Source organism: Primulina eburnea, chromosome 15, assembly GCF_022965805.1.
Source record: "Primulina eburnea isolate SZY01 chromosome 15, ASM2296580v1, whole genome shotgun sequence".
Classification (NCBI taxonomy): domain Eukaryota; kingdom Viridiplantae; phylum Streptophyta; class Magnoliopsida; order Lamiales; family Gesneriaceae; genus Primulina; species Primulina eburnea.
The window spans coordinates 5811059-5834037 of record NC_133115.1 but is presented as its reverse complement, the minus strand read 5'-3'; the positions used below and the strand labels follow the sequence as shown (position 1 = coordinate 5834037).

Here is a 22979-nt window from a genome sequence, read left to right as displayed (position 1 = left end):
GGGGTCCGTGTACCTTCAGATTTTAGGTATATTCTTTTATTATTTAAGGTTTGATTTGAGGTTTTATGCTATGGTTTAATATGATGTTTTACAAGGTTATGTCATGAAAAATTATAGAATGTTCTAAGAATTTATTTAGCTTGGGATTAAGCATGACATTTACGTTTAAGTTGTACAAGTTAAGTTTATGTATTCATATTAGTATGTTGCAGCAACGACCCGATTGACATCCAACGAATCCCTCAACACCAAGTAAGTATGTATGACGTGCAAAGAAAATATTTGAAGTTTTTGAGGTATGCTAAATGTCTTGTGACCAAAAGTGAATGGGTTTGGAAGTCGGTGAACGTGGCCGAGGACCTCTCCACCCCGTTAAATTATGAACGGGTTTGAAGTTAGGATTGGAAAGCGTTAAATTATGAACGGGGACCAATCCGCCCGTTAAATTATGAACGGGTTAGATCGTGGTTGTGAAGCGTTAAATTATGAACGTGGATCAACTGGCCTGTTAAATTATGAACAGAGATCTCATGTATGTGACAGTGGATACGTCCCTGTCAGCCCAGTACTGTGGTTTGTCTGATCAGATATTTATTATGTTATGGGTCACTTGCTTTGAAACATCCTCTACGAAAATGATGAAGTTACGTATGTTCAAGTATGTTCAAGTATGCAGTATGTTTATGAAAGTTTATGATGATGGCACGTCAGAGTATGTATGTACGTATGTTCAAAGTCATTATGCAAAGTTCAAAGTTATTATGCAAAGTTCAAGCTATTATTCAAGTTCAAGTTTCAAAGTATGTATGTTCAAGTTTTAAGGTTATTATGAAAGTTTTAAATTTATTATGCAAGTTTCAAGTTTATTATGCAAGTTCAAGTTTCAAGTTATGTATGTTCTATTTTTAAGTTGCATGCGATTTTATTATGTAGTACTCGTTATTCCAGTTTATACGTGTTGAGTCTTTAGACTCACTAGACTTGATCGATGCAGGTGAGTATGTTGAGGAGGAGACAGGAGGTGGCGATCAAGGGGCAGGCTTGGACTGAGCAGAAGGCTAAACCCGAGGACCACTATGTTTATGTTTTATGAAAACTTTAAAATATTATGTTTTTATGTTGGATGTGAGATGATTTGAAATAAGTACTTTGTTGGAAAATATTAGTTGGGAATGTTGATTTTAATATTATTAAGTAAAATGACAAGTGATGACCGTATGAAATTTTATGTTTAAGAAAATTTTTAATTTTTCCGCAAATTTTGAAGTAGTAAAAGTGCGGTACGTGACAGCTTGAGCTAAAGCCGTTGCCTCCACACCTCAAGTACGTATACTTAGGTGAGAATAACACTTAACCTGTCATTATTTCTGCTGCTTTGACAGATGTGATGGAGGACAAGCTGTTGGAAGTTTTGAAAGCGCACAAGGGTGCATTTGCGTGGAAGGTGGCAGATATCAAAGGAATAAATCCATCCGTCTGCATGCACAAGATCTTGATGGAAGAGAAGTACTCACCTCTTGTGCAACCTCAAAGACGATTAAATCCAAAGATGCAAGAGGTAGTAAAGGCTGAAACAATTAAGCTTCTCGACGCAGGTATTATCTATCCTCTATCTGATAGTGCATGGGTAAGTCCTGTTCAGTGTGTGCCAAAGAAATGTGGGATTACTGTTATCACAAATGAAAATAATGAATTAATACCCACTAGGACTGTTACGGGATGGCGTGTGTGCATTGATTATAGGAAATTGAATGATGCTACCCGTAAAGATCACTTTCCCCTTCCCTTTATTGATCAAATGCTTGAGAGGTTAGCGGGTCATGAGTTCTATTGTTTTTTAGATGGGTATTCTGGGTATAACCAAATCATGATTGCGCCCGAGGACCAAGAGAAAACCACTTTCACTTGTCCTTATGACACTTTTGCGTTTAGACGGATGCCATTTGGTTTGTGTAATGCCCCTGCCACTTTTCAGCGATGCATGACTGCTATATTCCATGATATGATTGAAACTTTTCTTGAGATATTTATGGATGACTTCTCGATTTTTGGTTCGTCTTTTAATGATTGTTTGCAGAACTTGCAGGTAGTGTTGAGGAGATGTGAGGAGACAAACTTGGTGCTTAATTGGGAAAAATGCCACTTTATGGTACAAGAGGGAATTGTCCTAGGGCACAAGGTTTCGGGGCACGGAATAGAGGTGGATAAGGCGAAAGTTGAAGTTATCAAGAACTTACCACCTCCGGCGTCCATAAAGGGAGTTAGAAGTTTTCTAGGCCACGCCGGTTTTTACCGACGTTTCATCAAAGATTTTTCTAAAATTGTAAAACCTTTATCTTCTTTACTCATGAAAGATGTGCCTTTTGATTTCAATTCTGATTGTTTGCAGGCATACGAGAAGTTGAAAGAGCGCTTAGTGACGGCTCCTGTCTTGGTGGCACCGGATTGGGATCTACCCTTCGAGATCATGTGCGATGCTAGCGATACTACGGTAGGTGCTGTCCTCGGACAAAGACAAAACAAGGTATTTCACACCATATACTATGCAAGTAGGACTCTAGATGAAGCACAGTTGAATTATGCCACCACCGAAAAAGAGTTACTTGCAGTAGTGTTTGCACTTGACAAGTTTCATGCTTATCTTGTTTTGTCGAAAGTAATTGTGTTTACTGATCACTCTGCCCTTAAATATTTACTTGCAAAGAAAGATGCAAAGCCACGCTTAATTCGGTGGATTTTATTATTGCAAGAATTTGATGTGGAAATAAAAGATAAGAAGGGTGTTGAGAACGTGGTTGCAGATCATTTGTCTAGATTAGAATTTATCAGTAATGATTGTGTGACTGATGCGATTAATGATTGGTTTCCGGATGAGCAGTTGTTTGAGGTGAAAAATTGTCCATGGTATGCAAATTTTGCGAATTTTCTTGTTACAGGCTCACCTCCCCCAAATCTAACATTTCACCAAAGAAAGAAATTCTTTTCGGACGTGAAATATTATTTTTGGGAGGAACCTTTCTTGTTTAAGATTTGTGCAGATTCTATGATTCGGAGATGTGTGGCGGAGGAAGAGATGGGATCGATTCTTACTCATTGCCATGACCGTGAGGTAGGTGGTCACTTTGGACCAACGAGGACGGCATCTAAGGTACTCGAATGTGGCTTTTATTGGCCAACCCTCTTTAAAGATGCTCGTTCTTATGTGCTAGCATGTGATAAATGCCAACGGACAGGTAACATCTCTAACCATCACGAAATGCCTTTAAATAATATCATTGAGTGTGAGGTTTTTGATGTGTGGGGAATCGATTTCATGAGACCGTTTCCCAGTTCTTTCACGAAAAAAATACATTTTGGTAGCGGTGGATTATGTGTCTAAGTGGGTAGAGGCGGAAGCATACGCCACTAATGATGCTCAAGTGGTTCTAAAATTTTTGAAGAAAAACATTTTTAACCGCTTTGGAACACCACGAGCAATCATTAGTGATGGTGGCACTCATTTCTGCAACAAACTCTTTGAAAAACTTTTAAGCAAATATGGTGTCACACATAAAATCTCTACCCCTTATCACCCCCAGACGAGTGGTCAAGTGGAAGTGTCGAACCGAGAGATAAAGAGAATTCTGGAGAAAGTGGTAGGCGTCAGTAGGAAAGACTGGTCGGTGAGGTTAGATGATGCTCTATCGGCATATAGGACTGCTTTTAAAACACCTATAGGCACTACACCGTATAGGTTGTTATTTGGTAAAGCATGTCATTTACCTGTCGAGTTGGAGCATCGGGCATATTGGGCAACAAAAGCGCTGAACTTTAATTTTACTGATGCAGGTGAACAGAGTTTGCTTCAATTGGACCAATTGGAGGAGTTCCGGAATTTGGCTTATGATCTTGCACTGTCTTACAAGGAGAAAACCAAAAAGGCTCATGACAAAAGAATCATCGAGAGAGAATTTAAGGAGGGTGAAAGTGTTCTGCTCTACAACTCCCGGTTACGCTTGTTTCCCGGTAAATTGAAGTCGCGATGGTCCGGTCCATTCGTGATCTCGAAAGTTTATCCATCGGGAGCTGTGGAATTGAAAGATGGGAAAGATGGGATATTTACGGTCAATGCCCAGCGCCTAAAGCACTACATGGGTGGCACAGTTGAGCCACAACTTGGAATCACACGGTTCCAAGAGAATCCGAACTGAGACGGACCGACAGTCAAGCTCTCGACTATAAATTGAGAACTCTTTCTTTTCCCTTCTCTTGTATTTAATTTAATTCTCTTTTTCTTTCGTGTCAGTTTATTTTATTTTCCAGTTGTATTATTTTAAAAAAAAAGATTATTTCTATTATGGGCAGAAAGTTGGCGCTCGGGCGGTATTTTTATACCGCTCGAGCGCGAAACTTCCCTTGGCATACAGAAAGTTGGCGCTCGGGCGGTAATTTCTTACCGCTCGAGCGCGCCTGCTTACCTCTGACTATTACATTACAGAAGGTTGGCGCTCGAGCGGTAACTTTTTACCGCTCGAGCGCGACCGCTTTAATAAGCGAGATCCCCTTTCCCTTCTTCATTCTGCACGAAATTTTTCCCCTTTCACTCATTCAAATCCCTAACTCACTTCCACTCTCCTCTCATCTTCTTGCAGGGAATCACTCCAACCATCAAGATTCAAGCATCGTGGGCAAGCGCCTCCTGCGGAATTCAAGCGTCATCTTCTCCGATTCCCCCAAAATCTCTCATCCACTACTATGGCTCCAAAGAAGAAACAATCAATGCTTTGTTGCAAGCGCCTCCTGCGGAATTCAAGCGTCTTCTTCCTCTTCTTCGACTTTTGATAGGCATCGATTTGTTAGTGAGGAAGCTCGGGCTAGGTATGAGCATGCCAAGATGAATAGAAATCCGATAGTAGAGAGGGGATTCCGAAAAGAATCTGCCGATAGGCACCTAGGAACTCGGATAGAATTGGAACGGCGCGGATGGGAAACTTTTTCCAATCATCCTAAGGCGGCGGTAGTTTCGGTGGTGCGTGAATTTTACGCGAATGCTATGGAGGGGAGAAATGGGACGGTGTTTGTTCGGGGTGTACATGTCCCGTGTGACTCGGCAACTATCAATGCTTTGTTGGAAACGGCGGAGGTCGACAACTCTCGTTTTGAGGCTTTAGCTGCTGACCCGAACTATGACTTGATTATCACCGCGCTATGCCATCCGGGTGCGGGTGCGATGTGGAAACCAGTGGGCGGACCGCCGAGCTGTTTCGACGAGAAATTCTTGACCGTTGACGCTGCCATGTGGTACTTATTTGTGGCCCGACGGATGATGCCGGTCTCGCATAAGAGCGAGGTCCAAAAGGAACGAGCAGTTCTCCTTTTTGCGTTAACTCACGGCTACGACGTGAATGTGGGCACACTTATCCACTCTCAAATCATGTTGTGTGCTCGCAACAGTCACGTCAGTCTGTTCTTCCCGACAATTATCTCCGAGTTGTGTGCCCGTGCGGGAGTTCTATTCCGGGACGACGAGGAGTGGATTCAACCCATGAAGCCGATTTCCATCGAAGACGATAAGCGAAAGTATGCCAAGCGACAGATTGACTTCCCCACTGAGGAGGAAAATTTAGGTGGCTCTAGCGCCGCCGTCCACCACCACCCCGCCGGCGAACTCACACCGATATGATGGCTGAGAATCTCGCTTTCCAAACGTATCAGAGTCAATTCAACTCGTATGTCACCGACCATCTATCTCACATTGACTCCATGATGCGCTCGCTGCTTGTGCAAGGGGGCACTGAACCAGGGACCGTGCCGCCGTCTCCGCTTCCTCCTCCCCCATTCCAGTTCCAGTATGATTATTACCAGCAAGGGGATGCCGCCGGAGTGCAACCGCCGGAACATGACGAGGATCAGCCTTGATCAGGGGAGTTTACTCTTTCCCCTTTCTTTTTATTTTGCATACTCTCTTGCATTTGCATTCATGGTTCTTTTTGTTCTTAGTTTTTGTTTCGTTTTGTGCAATGAGGGCATTGCACAACTCTAGTATGAGGGGGGTAGATTGTTTTGTTAGGTTGTTTTGCGTGTTTAGTTAATTGGTTTTTAAGTCGTTGCATTTATGTTATTTGAAGTCGTTTATGGTGAGAAAACATGGTTTATGAGCCAATGATGATGATGATGTTGAATTGAAAAGCATTGATTAGGTCACTTCATGAATGATACTCTTGATTGTTGAAACATGAATTTTGGTACAAATTTTGAACTTTTTGAGCACATATGTGTGGGGACTAGAATTTTGTAGGAAAAATGGTGATATTTGAAGGTCTTGTGTGGTTAACTTGAAAGACATCATTTATGAGTTGATTTAGCATGTAAACCCGTGGAAATAAGTCATTGATTGGAACCTTGAATAGAGAATTCGATTTGCCTTGAACTTCACATATACCTCCTTTTCAATGCACTGAATTCAAATATCATACTCCTAACCAGCTATAATCCAAAGTCATATATTCTTAGCCTAGGGAGTACATGTGTGAAAATTGTGCATCAACATGTTGAAATAACAAAGTTTCTTGCAAAAAGAACTTTGAGAAAAAAAAAAGGGGAGATGTAAGATGAGGGGGAAGCCGAAATAAAGGGAATGAAATTCTATTCCTAGGCTAAAAGTTGGAGATTTAAGGATACGACGAAAGTCAGACGAAAAGTCTTGACAATTGCACAATGAAAATGATCGGTGTACTCCCAACTTTTAGCCACTCGAGCTTATTTTCCTTCTTTTCGACACCCTTATCTGCACTTAAGAATTTAATAAAGTTCAACTTATGGTTAGTGATAAATGGACACGGGGTGCATGCTAGTGAGACTTGTATTGAAGTGTTAATTGAGTGACTCGCATGATTTGATGCTTGATCTATTTGACGTACGAATGACTAGACCCATCATGACACACACACACACGTTCAAATTAGTGTCAAGATTTATGTGTAGATGAGAATGAGTACTCGTTTGTGATTTGACTTGATTATGATTTGTATGTGCGGAAGTTCACTGAGGCATGATCATAAAAGTTGTCAACTCACCATTGACATTTAATTGTGTTGGTTAGTTCTTGGTTGAGTCTTTTATTTTTGTTGTGTTTATTTAGAGTCTCGTGCTTTAACCTATTTTGCTTGAGGGCAAGCAAAAGGTTAGTATGAGGGGGTTGATAGGTGGTGTTTTTACGTGTTTATTGCATTAGTTTTATTTGTGTTTGCATTGTGCATGCATGCATTTCATTTACATTTTGTTCATTTTAGAGTAATCATTTGCATTTTATCATATCTCACTGTTGGGTGATGAACTTGCAAAGTAATCATTTTATCATTTTATCGAATGGTCGGAAAACGGAAAATATAGCAAAGTGTGCAAAGTTGAAGAATTCGGACAGAATACTCGGCGCCCGAGCGGTAGAATTTTACCACCCGGGCGCGAAAGATGACTAATTGAGCAAGCCTTACAGAAAGTTGGCGCCCGAGCGGTACTTTTATACCGCCCGGGCGCGAGAAGACGAAGTGCCAGACAGAACTTGTGGCGCTCGGGCGGTACTTTTCTACCGCCCGAGAGCGAATGCCGCACCAGCCGAGGGACATCACAGAAAGTTGGCGCTCGGGCGGTACTTTTCTACCGCCCGAGCGCCGCCTATTTTTGAAAATTATTGTGCGCGATTCTCTACCTTATTTTGGAGGTGTGGTTGATATGGTAAGGCTATTGCACGTTTTTGGGGGATTATTCAGACATTATTGAAGGAGCACAAGGAGTTTTTGGAGAGTTTTTGCACTTGGATTGAAGATTCGACGGTTTCCGGGCATCGTTCTTCGCAGATTTCGTCACGTCTCGTATTTCTAGTTTATTTTCCTTTATTTAAATATTGTTTTGCTTATTTTAATTATGAATTCTAGTAGCTAAACTTTCATATTTGTTGGGATTAAAGGGGATCCTACCCCGAACGTTGAATCGAATTAATTTATATTTTGATTGTGCGTTATTCTTGATTTTACTACTGTTTTATCGTGTCATTAAAGAATAGCTAACTTTAACGACGTTTTTATATCACGAGTGAGTTCGAGAGAATAACGAGTGATAGGATCGAGTAGTAGAATTCGCGGATCTATAATTTACATAGATATATGAAATTGGATACGTGCCGATAGTCATAGTCCTTAGGGTCGAAAACTAGGGGATTTCATCAATCGAAATGCGATTCATTCTTGATAAATAATTAAAGACATTTAATTACTTCATTAAGTGAATTAGTTTGGCATAGCTCGAGATAGTGTGTTCAATAGATTAGGAAATCCTGTCGGAAGCGTAGATCACGATCGAACAAATTAATTGATTAACGAGGGGTGGGTGAACCGAAATTCCCAGCAAATCCATTTCTCATTGAGTTTAATTCAATCATTTTAGATATAAATTCTCATTCATCACTTGTTGAGTCATTTTAATTGCATATTTAATTGAGTATAGTAGGAATAATCATACAAATCAATTTTCGTTGCTAAATGTTAAATAACTGAAAATATAATTGTTAAACACAGTCTTTAGCGGAACGATACTCGTACTCACGTACACTATATTATAACTTGACATCGTGCACTTGCGATCAATTTTTGAGCATACAAAATAATATTTTATTGGGGATTTCACTGTGCAAGTTTTGCTCGATCAAGCAGTGCATCTGATTGTACAGTTGATAGGTGATTCAGCATGAAAACTCAGAAGCCTGGCCAGCCGAAGGAGTGTTCAACTGATGAAGAAATCCAGCTGATTAGTCCAACTGAACGAGTGTGAAATCAGTTCAACTGACGAGTCAACTGATTTCACCAGCCCAACTGAAAGATCAGTTCAACTGACCAGTTCGAAGCATCAGTTAGAATCTTTCAGTTATGGATAAAAATAAACTCTTTAAGTGGATTCCAGCTGTGCGAGAAGGTACAAAGCCATTACCCAGTCAAAGGACAATAATGGACGTTGCATCAGAGCATTAAAGACAAAACGCTTCAGAAGGGCAGTCAAAAAGACGAGGCACAAAGTCCAAGAAGCCGATTCAAATGCAACGGATACAATAAATGAGTCTCACTGTACGATCAGCTTTTCCCGCCTATATTAAGAGAAGATTGGTGAAGACTCAAACAACATATACAACACAAGAGAGAAAAGAAAAGGGCATGCTTCAAAGTTATATCAGCTTAAGAAAGAAGCATTCAGCCCAGTCGAGGGAACACTTAAAAGTGTTATCAACTTTAGATTAGAAGCATATTTCCCTCAGTGTGTGAGAACACTTTCGGGTAGTTTTCAGATATCAGTACTGTTAGAGTAGGTGCACGTCGAGCCAAGTGTTGGCCGACTGTTCACAATGAAACTCTTTGTATAAACGATCTTTATTTTAATAATATTTCAATTTATTAATTTGGCGCATCTTTATCTTGATACCCATGCTTGTTGCATAGATAAAGTCCTTGAATATACAAATAGTAGAAAGAATATGAGATGCTCATATGATGAGTATCATGAAACTCATATTTGGAATACTGTATATTCTAAACCGTTCCTAGTCGATTCAGCCGCCACTAAGAAGGATAAAGGCCGCTCGAGTTAGAGACTAGTATCTGCGATGTGAGTACCATGTTTCATTGGTAGGGGACATTGTGATGTCCGAGCATGCAGATAGGTGCTCCTTGTAGAGTGCACTGAACAACCCTCCATAAAAGGACTTTCCAAGTGGTTCTCACTTATCGAGTGGAAAAGTCCTGGTTTATGGTTGTACAGAATTAGTCCTTATGACCCGGGACAACATTGAGACTCTATGTGCTAGCGTTTCACTTTGACTTGTTTACCGACTCTTATGGGGTCATTAGGTGGCAAGGTTGGGTGTTACGGCGAAACATATAGGAGTCGATGCATTGTAGTCGGGGATTCACCGCTTACCTACGGGTATGGATATCCTATGTGTTTTTCATGTATATGTGGGTTGAAATCTCTGATCAGAGTATGGTGGTAATTATGAAAGGGGTTTCATAGATTACACCATCGATGCAACCACAACATGACACATAGTATCGATTCATTGACAACTCTCGATAGACCAATAGTTGTCGAATCGGTCGGGATATATGAGTTGAAGGGACCGTACTGTACGCTAACCATAATTGAATGGTTCTTGCAGGCACTATCATGTGATACCTAGGGAATCACGTAAGCGATGCTGCTAGGCGTTTAACGTGATTGGTTGGGTACTATCAGACTTGAGTTCTGACGTTCTTACTATCAAGGAGTTGATAAGTAAGAATGGAGCAATTGGGGTATGCTCGAATAAGGACATGTTTAGTCCGAATCACATTGAGATGTGAACCCACGGCTAGTTGTATCAATGAACCATTGAGGGCCACACAAGTACTTGCTTTGTAAATCCCGAAGAGAAGTAAAATAGTTCAATGTGTTGAACGACTTATAAATGTGTTTATAAGCGTAAAGAAAAATAGAAGTATGACTTCTAAGAGAGAAATATAAATTTTAATTTATGGAAGTGTTCCTAAGATTAAAATTTGGCCAAGTAAATAATGTAGTTGAAAATTGTGATTTTCATAAACATTATTGGGGACTAAATTAAATTAATTCAAATGTTGAATTAATTAAACACTAGTGGACCTAGTAGAGTCTAAATAATTAAATTAATTCAAGTGTTGGATTAATTAAATAATATTGAGTCTTGTAGAGCTCAATTAAAATAATTATTTAAACTAGTGGGACTTGAGTAAATTCAAGTAATATTTAATTTATCTCAAATGTGTTTGAGATAATTAAAATTTAGTCCATGGTTTTTAATGTGATTAAAAACCATATTATATGCATGAAATTCTAGGGTTTGCATGCTTTGGGGAGGTGAAGGGTTGGAGACTAGGCATGCAACTTTTTGCAACTTTTGAGAGACAACTTTTGTCAAGACCTAGGCTAGTCTCCCACACTCCTCATCCATCACACCTTGGCCGAAAATTAGAGGGATATTCTCTCAAATTTTTCTTTCCTTTGTTCTTCATTTTCTTGGAGAAAAATTCTTCTCTTTGATAAATCCTTAAGTTTTTCTAGTGCAAAACTTAAGGGGATTTACATAGCCAAGTGGTGGGCTTTATTCTTGAAGGGGAGAAGAAGGAGCTTGTAGATTTCTCTACCAAAACAAGAGCTTTGTTATTATAAACAAAGTTGGAGCCATTTCATCAACTCTAAGGAGTTGATAGGTAAATTTCTACAAACATCCTATGAATGTTTTTGGAGTTTTTGTAAATATTACACACAAACATGAGGTGGCCGAAAATTTGCTCTAAAAATTTTATATTTTCGCTTCCGTTGTGTTTCCGGCCTCCGTAACCGGTCCGCTTTCAAGTGGTATCCGAGCTAAGGTTACGGTTTTTGTGTAATATTTGCGTAATATTATGTTGAGATCGATTTCTAACCGTTTGAGATTTTTGTGCAACAATAAACATCAAGGCCGAAATTTTTACAAGCAAAACAAAAAAAAAAATTTCGGGCTGCCCGAATTATTTCGGGCAGCATGTTCGGGCAGCCTACGGGCTGCCCGGAAAATTCGGTTTTAATAAAAAAAAATTTTTTTTTGGTGTTGCCGGAATCCGGCGACGGAGCTCCGGCGACGGCGATGATGGCTAGGGTTTCCAAAAGTGTTTTGGATAATCTTAGTGTCATGGGCCTTGAGATGTTGGGCCATTGGATGGCCAACATAATTTGTGAAATTTAAATGGGCCAAAATATTTTTGGTGAAAAATGGTTTTTGGGCCCTTAAGTTTAAATTTACAATTGTTGCACATATTTTCTCATAAAATAAATAATTGAAGTGGGACTTTAATTATTTATAGTAAATTGTGATTTACAAGAAATTCGATTATAAATAAATTAATTTGAAAGTAGACAAAGGTGTTTGTATACTTTGTTAATTTAATTTATAATTGTGGCGGTTAGTGATTGGATCAAGATATATAATATTGGATCAATTAATTATAGTGATAATTAATTGATGGTGTATGATATGTGATATTATGCATGAAGGATGATCAAAAGCCCAAGCCCAATTTGCTAGGTGTATGCTAGGATATTTGTGTTGTATGATTGTAATAATTATCAATTTATAAAGTGGGCTTGGTTTATGGCCCGTTCCCACCCCCATGAGATGTATCCCTATGTGCCATGGATATTTAAATGTAAATATTAGAATAGTGGAAGATCAAGATTGGAAGATGGTGGCCTTGGTGATTATGAAGATCGAAGACATGTAATATAGGATGCTAATGTAATAATTTAGTTGCATTGCATCCCGTGCATTTACCCTAGGATTGGACCTAGGCCCGTGTTTGGCTCACACGGGCAATTAGTTTTGGGGCGATTGATCATCCTTGTACTGTTTTCTATTTATAATATATGCATGATATGTTATAAATAATGAGTATGTGCGTTATTATTATTATAATAACAAAGTTGCATGAATCCGGCAAACATACGATCAAACATGGCGAGCTTTTAAAATAAAATTAATGATGAGACCTTTCAAAATTAAAAACCCTCATTTTGAATAAGATTCAAAATTAATATCAAGTCCGAAAAGGGGAATTATAAATTTGTTTATAATTTCCTTGTCTTCCATCGACAATGGATGCATGATGAACGCTACCCGTACTCGGGGCTCGGCTCATATTATTGGGGGAGCCTTGAGTGCCGGAAAGCTGTGACATCCATTGACATTGTGATGTGAACTACGTGGAACTCCCATGATTTCGGCTCATATTATTGAGGGAACTCATGGCGACCGTCCATTAAGGTTCAAAATCGATGGGTTAGGCTTGACACGTAAAGATGAACGACGTCATATTATTGGGTCCTAATCAAACGTGAGACAAAAGTTTACGTAGAGGGTTGCATGGCGATGCAATTGGAAACTACCTTTTAGGAATTGTGATGGCCGATATTATTCGGGATCACAATTCGCTAATTGGACCTTACGTACCTTCTGAGGAAAGTGTTTCCCGTTTTCACTAGAGGGTAGTGAAAATGTCAAAACAGTGGGAGCGATTATTTATAAAGTAAAAGTCCAAACTTTATATCTTATTAAATATTTTAAAATAGTCATTAACATTTATCTGTTTTACTTTTCAGTACAATCTTTGACATGTCATCAATTCGCAACCCGTTTTCGGTCATTCTCGAAAAACACATACTAACCGGACCAAACTATATCACTTGGCTAAGAAATTTAAAGATTGTCCTAAACTCGGAGAAGATCGCATATACACTTACTGAGGCGCCCCCTGCTGAGGCTCCTATAGGCTGCACTCCTGAGGAATTGCAGACCTACAAGGAATGGTGTGACCATGACTTGAAGGCGAAGTGTTATATGCAGGCTTCGATGAACGATGAGCTGCAAAGGCGATTCGAGGATGCTTGATCGAGCCAAACTTGCACAGTGAATAGTCCCAAAATTTGTTTTATAAATGAAAGCTCGATTTAAAATATCGCAAGTGCACGATAGTCAAGTTATAATAAACGTACGTGAATACGAGTATCGATCCACAAGGACTGCGTTACACTATTCTTATTTTCACTTAAATTTCTCTAGCAACGATAGATGGAGTTGGTGATTAAACTAAAGTGAATTTAATACTAAAATGATTAAAATGCAAGAACAAATAATCAAGAAATCAATGATTAAATTGGATGAAAATCAAATGAGAAACGAATTTGTTGGGAATTATCAGTTCACCTACCACTCGTGTTCAGATAATTAGACTCGACTTTTACTCGTGCATTCGACGGAATTCCCTAGACTAATCAATATACTCTGTCGAGCTATATTAATACTAATCATAAACATGCAGTAATCAAGTGTCCTCAATTATTTAACAGTTCACGATTGCATTACGTTCTATGGAATCCACTAGCTTTCATCCGGGTGAACTATTACTATCGACACGTACCCAATTCCGTATGTCTACTAAAATTGTAAGTCCGTGGTTTATACTATGCGATCCTATTGTTAATTAGTCTGTCGAAATCGTTAACAACATGCAATAATCAAAGGAAGATAGCTAGGCTTCGCTTGAAACAAGAAATAACAATAGCATAAACAAATCACTTGTAAAAATGTCAAGAAATAATGTTAAACAACGAGTATGGGTAGGATCCCCTCAAATCCCAACAAATTTAGAGTTTAGCCAACCAAATTCATACTAAAAATCAACAATCTATGCAAGAGAATAAAATACTGAATAATAAAATACTAAATATGACGATGGAAGATGGCTGCGACGCTTGGAATTCTCGAGTTCTTCGAAAGTCTTCCTTACTCCTAGCCTTCTCTCCCAGAAAAAATGATGAAAATATGATGTGTAAGTCTGAAAAACGGCGCCCAATCTCGTGTATTAGGTTAGTGGTCTTGGATAGAGTCCATGAAAATAGAAACAAATCTCGCAGAATCTTGCTGGATCGCGTAACTCGCTAGGGCGGTAGGTTTTGACCGCTGGGGCGAGTGACTCTCGAATAAAAACTTTGAGCCTTCTCTCTAGTCTCGCTGGGGCGGCCACTTTTGACCGCCCGAGCGAGAGATCTTCTGTTAAATTCTCTTGTCCAGGCTAGCAGTCTCGCTGGGGCGGTCAGTTTTAACCGCCCTAGCGAGAGGTCTTCTGTTCGATATCCTCGGTAAGACTAGAATGCTCGCTGGGGCGGTCAGTTTTGACCGCCCTAGCGAGGCTTCTCGTTGTTGTGCCCATTTTCTGCTATATTTGGTTCCATTCCTACAAAATACCACAAAACACACGAAATCAGTCATATGCTAAATAATGCAAACAAAATGCAAGAATAAACTAGAACAAGCTAATATGATGTATGAATGCGACTCGAAACCAACACTAAAAACACGTAGAACAAGCTAATATGATGTATAATCAAGTCATTTCACAAATAAATACTCTTTTTCATCTACAAATAAGTCTTGGCACTAATTCGAACGTGTGTGTGTCATGGTGGGTCTAGTCATTCGTACGTCAAATAGATCAATCGTCAAGTTATGCAAGTCACTCAATTAACACTTCAATACAAATCTCACTAGCATGCATCCCCGTGTCCATTCATCACTAACCATCATTTTGAACTTTAGTCAATTTTTAAGTGCATAGAAGGGTGTCGAAAGGAAAGAAAATAAGCTCAAGTGGCGAAAAGTTGGGAGTACATCGATCATTTTCATTGTGCAATTGTCAAGACTGTGTGTCAGACTTCCTCGACTCCTTACATCTCCAACTTTTAGCCTAGGAATAGAATTTCATTCCTTTTATTTTCGGCTCCCCCTCACCTTACATCTCCTTTTTTCACAAAGTTCTTTTTACAAGAACTTTGTTATTTCAACATTTTGATGCACAATTTTCACACATGTACTCCCTAGGCTAAGAATATATCTTTTTGGATTACAGCTGGTTAGGAGTACTGTATTTGAATTCAGGATATTGACAAGGGGGCATATGTACGGTTCAAGGTCAGTCAAATGCTATCATGCACGATCTCAATTAGTGACTTATTTCCACGGGTTTTCATGCTAAATCAATTCATACGTGATGTCTTTCAAGTTAACCAACAAGAATTTCAAATTTCACCATTATTCCTACAAAATTCTAGGCCCCACACATATGTGCTCAAAAAGTTCAAAATTTGCACCAAAACTCATGTTTCAACAATCCAGAGTATCATTCATGCATTGACCCAATCAATATTTCTCAAAGCAACATCATCATCGGCTCATAAATCATGTCAACTCACCATAAACGACTCACAATCTAACAACGAAAATACACCGACTTAAAAACCCAACTAACAAACTAAATAACTGAACAAACAAACAAAACAAACTACCCGACCCCCTCATACTAGAGTTGTGCAATGCCCTCATCGCACAAAACGAAACAGACACGAAAAACAATAACAACTTATGAATTCAAATGCAACAATAGAAAATGCAAAAGAAAAAGAAAGGGGAAACAGTGAACTCCCCTGATCAAAACTCCTCCTCCTCATCATGCTCAGGTGGTGGACTGCCCTCGTCAGCTGCAGGCGGCATAGGATACGTGTACTGGAAGTGGAAAGGTGGCGGGTATGCTGGAACAGGCGGCCGGCCGGAAGTGTCTAAGCCCAAGTGAGTCGAGATGCCCTGCACCAAGTACTCGATGTTCAGAGTGTGGGCTTGGTCGATGGCCTGATAATGAGTCTGGTAGGTGGCCCAAGCGCCCAACTCGTCGACTCGGTCTCGAATGGCACGGCGGCGTGGCTGCGGTGGTGGTGGATGTCCGACGACCGGCGGTGGTGGAGCGGCTTGCACGTGACCGTAAAATACATCAGCGGGCAGCTCATCCCGTCTCTTCGCGTACTTGGAGGTATGCAGAGCCTCATCGATGGATCTCAGTGGCGGTAGCCACTCATCATCGTGCGCGAAAATCACACCCGCGCGGGCACATAGCTCAGTCACGATAGTGGGGAAATAAAAGGCTAAATTGTTGCAATTGATACAGATAGTCAGCTGCCCGAATATGAGTTTGCCCACATCAATAGGCATCCCGGTATAGATCGCATAAAGAACCACCGCCCTATCCCGCTGTACATCACTCGTATGCCCTACCGGCATCAATCTCTTCGATAGAAAGGCATACCAAAGTGCCGCCTCCACCTTCAAAATTTCTCAAGAAACACCGTATACGTTCCCGGCTGCTTCCACGTAGTGCCCGAATAACACAATGTGTGAATGATCAGATCGTAATCCGGATTCAGCACCCAAGCCTGGAATACCGAATCATCCACTGCCGGTAAACCCAACAATCATTTATCGTTTTAGGATCATATGGGACTTGACGTCCCTCACCCTAGCCTTATTTTCAGTCCCTTCCGGGGCGTTAGCGTAAACTCACGTACAACCGGCACCACAGCCGCATTCGGTTGTGCTAAAAAATTCGTCCACCCTCGTCCTGCCAACCTTCGAGCGTTTGGAAGCCATGGTAAGAGTAGAGTGCACAAGTAATATGAAGTCGCCGGAAAATTTGGAAGCTCGCCGGAACGTGAAGAGGCGGCGGCGTGTGTGGTGGTCGGAGAGTGTAGATTTGGCCGGGAAATCGCGTCTTGGGCTTTGCAACAATGGAGATTCACAAATATACCTGTAAATTGGCAAGAAACCACGTCAATCGCTTCAGATCTGGAGTGGAGGGGCGAAAATTTGAGAGAAAAGTGTAGGTTTTGCGAGTGGGAGAAGAGAGAAGGGAGGGCGCAGCTTTTAAACATTCGCGACTCGCTAGGGCGGTCAAAGTGTCCGCCCTAGCGAGAGTCTGTCTGCCCGAAAATTACGAGTGCTCGCTGGGGCGGACAAAAGTGTCCGCCCTAGCGGGAGAACCTCGGTTTTAAAAATTTTAAAAAGACGCGAGTGTTCGTTAGGGCGGTCAGTTTAGACCGCCCGAGCGAGACATCCTCGACTAAAATTATTTTGAAAAGTTGTAACACTCGCGGGGGCGGTCAAGTTTGACCGCCCTAGCGAGGGATTTTCGGGAAAAAATGTTTTTGAAAATTTCGATTCCTCGCTGGGGCGGACAAAAGTGTCCGCCCTAGCGATGCATGCTCGGCCAAAAATCCATTACAAATTACAACCTCTCGCTGGGGCGGTTAAAATGAACCGCCCTAGTGAGGTATTTTCGAAATCATTTTGAAAAAAAATTTTAATGCAAATGCCATGCAATTATCTAAATGCAAATGATGCAATTAATTAACTAACGAAAAGAATAAAATAAGGAGTAGAAGTAGTTCTCAATTTATCGTCTAGAGCTCGACTTTTCACCCATGTCCTTAACGACTGTCTTGGAGCCGAGTGACTCCAATTTGTGGCTCAATCGTGCCACCAATATAGTGCTTTAATCTTTGGGCGTTCACAGTAAACGTCCCTTCCTTGCCGTCATGCAACACCACTGCACCTGATGGGAACACCTCGGCTATAACGAATGGTCCTGACCATCTTGACTTCAGCTTGCCCGGAAAGAGTCGTAAGCGAGAGTTGTATAACAACACCGCTTCACCCACTTTGAATTCTCTTCTTACAATGTGTTTATCATGGGCTCTTTTGGTGCGTTCCTTGTAAGATAGGGCAAGATCATACGCTGTACCTCGGAACTCATCCAACTGACTCAACTGCAACAGTCGTTTTTCACCTGCAAGAGCAAAATCAAAGTTCAGTGCCTTGGTCGCCCAATATGCTCTATGCTCTAATTCTACGGGTAGATGACATGCTTTACCAAAAAGTAACCTATATGGTGTAGTGCCTATAGGTGTTTTGAACGCAGTACGATAAGCCCACAAAGCATCATCTAACCGAATGGACCAGTCCTTTCGATTCACATTAACCGTCTTTTCTAAAATCCTCTTAATCTCTCGATTGGACACTTCAACTTGTCCACTAGTCTGAGGGTGGTATGGAGTGGAAACTTTGTGGGTGACACCATATTTGCCCATCAGTTTATCAAAAATTTTGTTGCAAAAATGGGTGCCACCATCACTTATGATTGCACGTGGTGTACCGAATCGATTAAAAATGTGTTTTTTCAAAAATTTTAACACCACTTGTGCATCATTCGTGGCACAAGCCTCCGCCTCCACCCATTTAGATACATACTCTACTGCCACCAAAATAAATTTCTTTGTAAAAGACGCAGGAAAAGGACCCATAAAATCAATCCCCCACACATCAAATATTTCACACTCAATAATGTTATTCAAAGGCATCTCATGACGGTTAGAAATATTACCTGTGCGTTGGCATCTATCACAATTGAGAACATACAAACGAGCATCCTTAAAAAGAGTTGGCCAATAGAAGCCACATTCGAGTACCTTAGATGCCGTCCGTATGGGTCCAAAGTGACCACCTACCTCACGGTCATGGCAGTGGTTCAGAATTTGACTGGTTTCCTCCTCCGCTACACATCTCCTTATCATGGCATCTGCACAGATTTTAAACAAAAACGGTTCCTCCCAAAAATAATATTTCACGTCAGAAAAGAATTTCTTTCTTTGGTGAAACGATAAATTTGGGGGAGGTGTGCCAGTGACAAGAAAATTTGCGAAATTGGCATACCAAGGGCACGCATTTACCTCAAACAATTGCTCATCAGGGAACCAGTCATCTATATCAGTGTTAAAGCCATTAATTCTAACATCCTCAAGCCTAGACAGATGATCAGCAACCACATTTTCTACACCCTTTTTATCTCGAATCTCGAGATCAAATTCTTGCAATAGTAAAATCCACCTAATTAACCTAGGTTTCGCATCTTTCTTAGCAAGCAAGTATTTTAGGGCAGAATGATCTGTATACACAATCACTTTAGACAGAACAAGGTATGAATGAAATTTCTCAAAAGCAAATACTATAGCAAGTAGTTCCTTTTCAGTAGTAGCATAATTCAATTGAGCATCATTTAAGGTCTTACTTGCATAGTAGATGGTATGAAATACCTTGTTCTTCCTTTGACCCAGCACCGCACCAACAGCTGTATCACTAGCATCGCACATTACCTCAAACGGTAACTCCCAATCAGGGGCAGTCAGCACAGGTGCTGTCACCAAGCTCTTCTTGAGTACTTCGAATGCCTGCAGACAAGTAGAATCAAAATTAAACTCAACATCTTTCATCAACAAAGAGGATAAAGGTTTAGCAATTTTAGAAAAATCCTTAATAAAACGCCTATAAAAACCCGCATGGCCTAGGAAACTTCGAACTCCCTTTATCGATGAAGGTGGTGGTAGATTTTTGATCACTTCCACCTTGGCCTTGTCGACCTCGATTCCATTCTCCGATACTTTGTGTCCTAACACAATCCCCTCTTGCACCATGAAGTGACATTTCTCCCAATTTAACACCAAATTGCTCTCTTCACATCTAATGAGCACCAAATTCAAATTTTTTAAACATTCATCAAATGAAGAGCCAAAAATAGAGAAATCATCCATAAAAACTTCAAGAAAATTCTCAATCATGTCATGAAAAATAGCGGTCATGCATCTTTGAAATGTAGCAGGTGCATTGCATAGACCAAAGGGCATACGCCTAAACGCAAAAGTACCATAAGGGCAAGTGAAAGTAGTTTTCTCTTGGTCCTCGGGGGCAATTGTGATTTGGTTGTATCCCGAATATCCATCCAAAAAACAGTAAAATTCATGACCGGCTAATCGTTCAATCATTTGATCAATAAATGGCAAGGGGAAGTGATCTTTACGGGTTGCATCATTTAATTTCCTATAATCCATGCACACACGCCAACCCGTAACGATTCTAGTGGGAATCAACTCATTTTTTTCATTGGTAATAACAGTAATCCCACCCTTTTTAGGCACACATTGTACAGGACTTACCCACGCACTATCAGAGATAGGATAGATAATACCTGCGTCCAGAAGTTTGATCGTTTCAGCTTTTACTACCTCTTGCATCTTTGGATTGAGTCTCCTTTGTGGTTGTGCTAGAGGTGAGTACTTATCTTCCATTAGGATTTTGTGCATGCAGATCGAAGGACTTATCCCCTTGATGTCCGAAACTTTCCAAGCGAATGCTCCTCTATGCTCCTTAAGGACTCCCAAGAGCTTACTCTCCATATCGTCTGTCAAAGAAGAGGAAATAATAACAGGCAGTTTATTATTTTCTCCTAAATATACGTACTTGAGATGTGGAGGTAGTGGTTTGAGCTCCAAAGTGGGTGGCTCCTCTAGGCTTGACTTTTGAGGCACTAAATCTTTTCTATCCCCCAATTCCTCTAGTCGAAGCCTCACTTGCTTTCTCCAAGGTGGAATGGCATTCAAATGAGCTACCATCTCCATCCTTTCCTTGTCCAGCTCGTCCTCCTGTTTTTCAGTAGTGAGAGTAGCCTCCAATGGCTCTTGCAATCCATCCTGCACAAAATCACAAACAAGAGAATCTAAGACATCAACGCGAAAACAACTATCATCGTGCATTGTGTGCTTGAGAGTATTAAAGACATCAAAAATAATTTCTTCTTCTCCAACTCTCAGTCTCAATTTTCCCTCGTCAACATCGATCAGTGCTTTCCCTGTAGCCAGAAATGGTCTCCCTAGGATTAAAGGCATCTCCAAATCTTCCTCCATATCAAGTACTACAAAATCTGCAGGAAAAATAAACTTATCCACTTTCACCAAGACATCTTCGATAATCCCACGTGGATACTTGACAGATCTGTCAGCCAGCTGCAATGACATCCTAGTTGGCTTGGGTTCACCCAATCCCAGTCTCCTAAACACAGAATACGGCATCAAATTAATACTCGCACCAAGATCACATAGAGCTTTATGAAAATTAATATCACCAATAATGCAAGGTATAGAGAAACTCCCTGGATCTTTTTGCTTAGGAGGCATCCTGTTTTGAACTAAAGCGGAGCAATTTTCAGTCAAGTTCACAGTCATATGATCTTCTAGCTTCCGCTTGTTTGCTAAGATATCTTTCAAGAATTTTGCATAACTTGGCATATTCAGTAAAGCATCAGCAAAAGGAATGTTAATATGCAGTTTTTTGAATATCTCAAGAAATTTACCAAATTGTGCATCTAACTTAGCTTTTTTCAGTGCTGCAGGAAAAGGTGGGGGGATAACAATTTTACTCGGTGCAATAGGTGTAAAAGTAGAGTTAGAAGACTTACCTCCTTGCTGTTCCACCTCATCCTCACCTTGCTTGTTCTTTTCCTCCTTAGACTCAAGTGCCTTTCCACTGCGCAATTCCACAGCTTTCACATGCTCTCTCGGGTTAGTCTCCGTGTTGCTTGGCAAAGTTCCTTGCTCCCTATTAGCAATTAACTTAGCCAATTGTCCAATTTGATTCTCTAACCCTTTTATGGATGCATCCTGATTCTGAAATCTCGTCTCGGTTGCAGAAATAAATTTAGTCATCATTTGCTCTAAATTTGACTTCTCCTCCCTAGGCGGTTCTGGCTTGAATCCTTGGTGCATCCCATGTGGTGGCCCTCTTTGTTGGCGGTTTTGGTTGTTTTGACCTCCCCACGAAAAGTTTGGGTGATTCCTCCATCCCGGATTATAGGAGTTTGAATAAGGGTCATTTCTAGGACGGTTCTGGAATCCCACGTGTTTTGCTCCCTCAGGCACATAGAATGGATTGCCATCTTGGCAATCCTGCACGTCATGCTCACCTCCACACTTATCACAGAAAATCTCTTGCAGACGCATAACCGATCCACTCGCACTCATCCCATCAATCTTTCTGTTCAAAGCCTCCAACTGTGCTGACACCGCAGACAAATCAGTAACTTGATTAACCCCCGCACCTCGTTTCTGCCTATCAGAATGAGGATGATAGCTGCTAGCAGCCATCTCCTCCAATAATTCATATCCTTCCTCAGCCGTTTTTCTCAGCAAGTTACCACAGGCAGCAGCATCTATCATGGTACGGTTAGAAGTAAGCAGACCGTAGTAAAAAGTTTGAACAACTAACCCAAGAGGTAGCTCATGGTGTGGACATCTCCTCAATAAATCCTTGTATCGCTCCCACGCCTCGTAAAGTGACTCAAGCTCATATTGAGCAAAAGTAGTAATGTCGGCTCTCAGCTTCATAGTCTTCGACGGAGGAAAGTACTTGGTCAGGAATGCCTTCGCCATATCCTCCCATGTAGTGATAGACCCTACAGGCAAACAGTTTAACCACGCCTTAGCTTTATCTCTTAGTGAAAATGGAAATAAACGCAAACGAACAGCATCATCAGACACAGCATTAAACTTAAAAGTATCGCAAATTTCAAGAAAATCAGCTATATGAGAATTAGGGTCGTCAAGTGCACTTCCCCCAAATTGAACAGTGTTTTGAATCATCTGAATGATAGCTGGCTTGATCTCAAACTGGTTAGCTCGGATGACTGGTCTCACGATGC

General features: G+C 40.7%; 1 non-coding gene across 1 annotated transcript; it reads left to right on the top strand.

Annotated features, from left to right (window-relative positions):
* The first annotated feature begins 22555 nt into the window (after positions 1-22555).
* Positions 22556-22662, top strand: LOC140815777 (small nucleolar RNA R71). The gene has a single exon (XR_012114423.1). It is a non-coding gene; the product is annotated as a small nucleolar RNA R71 (small nucleolar RNA).
* Positions 22663-22979: the final 317 nt, after the last annotated feature.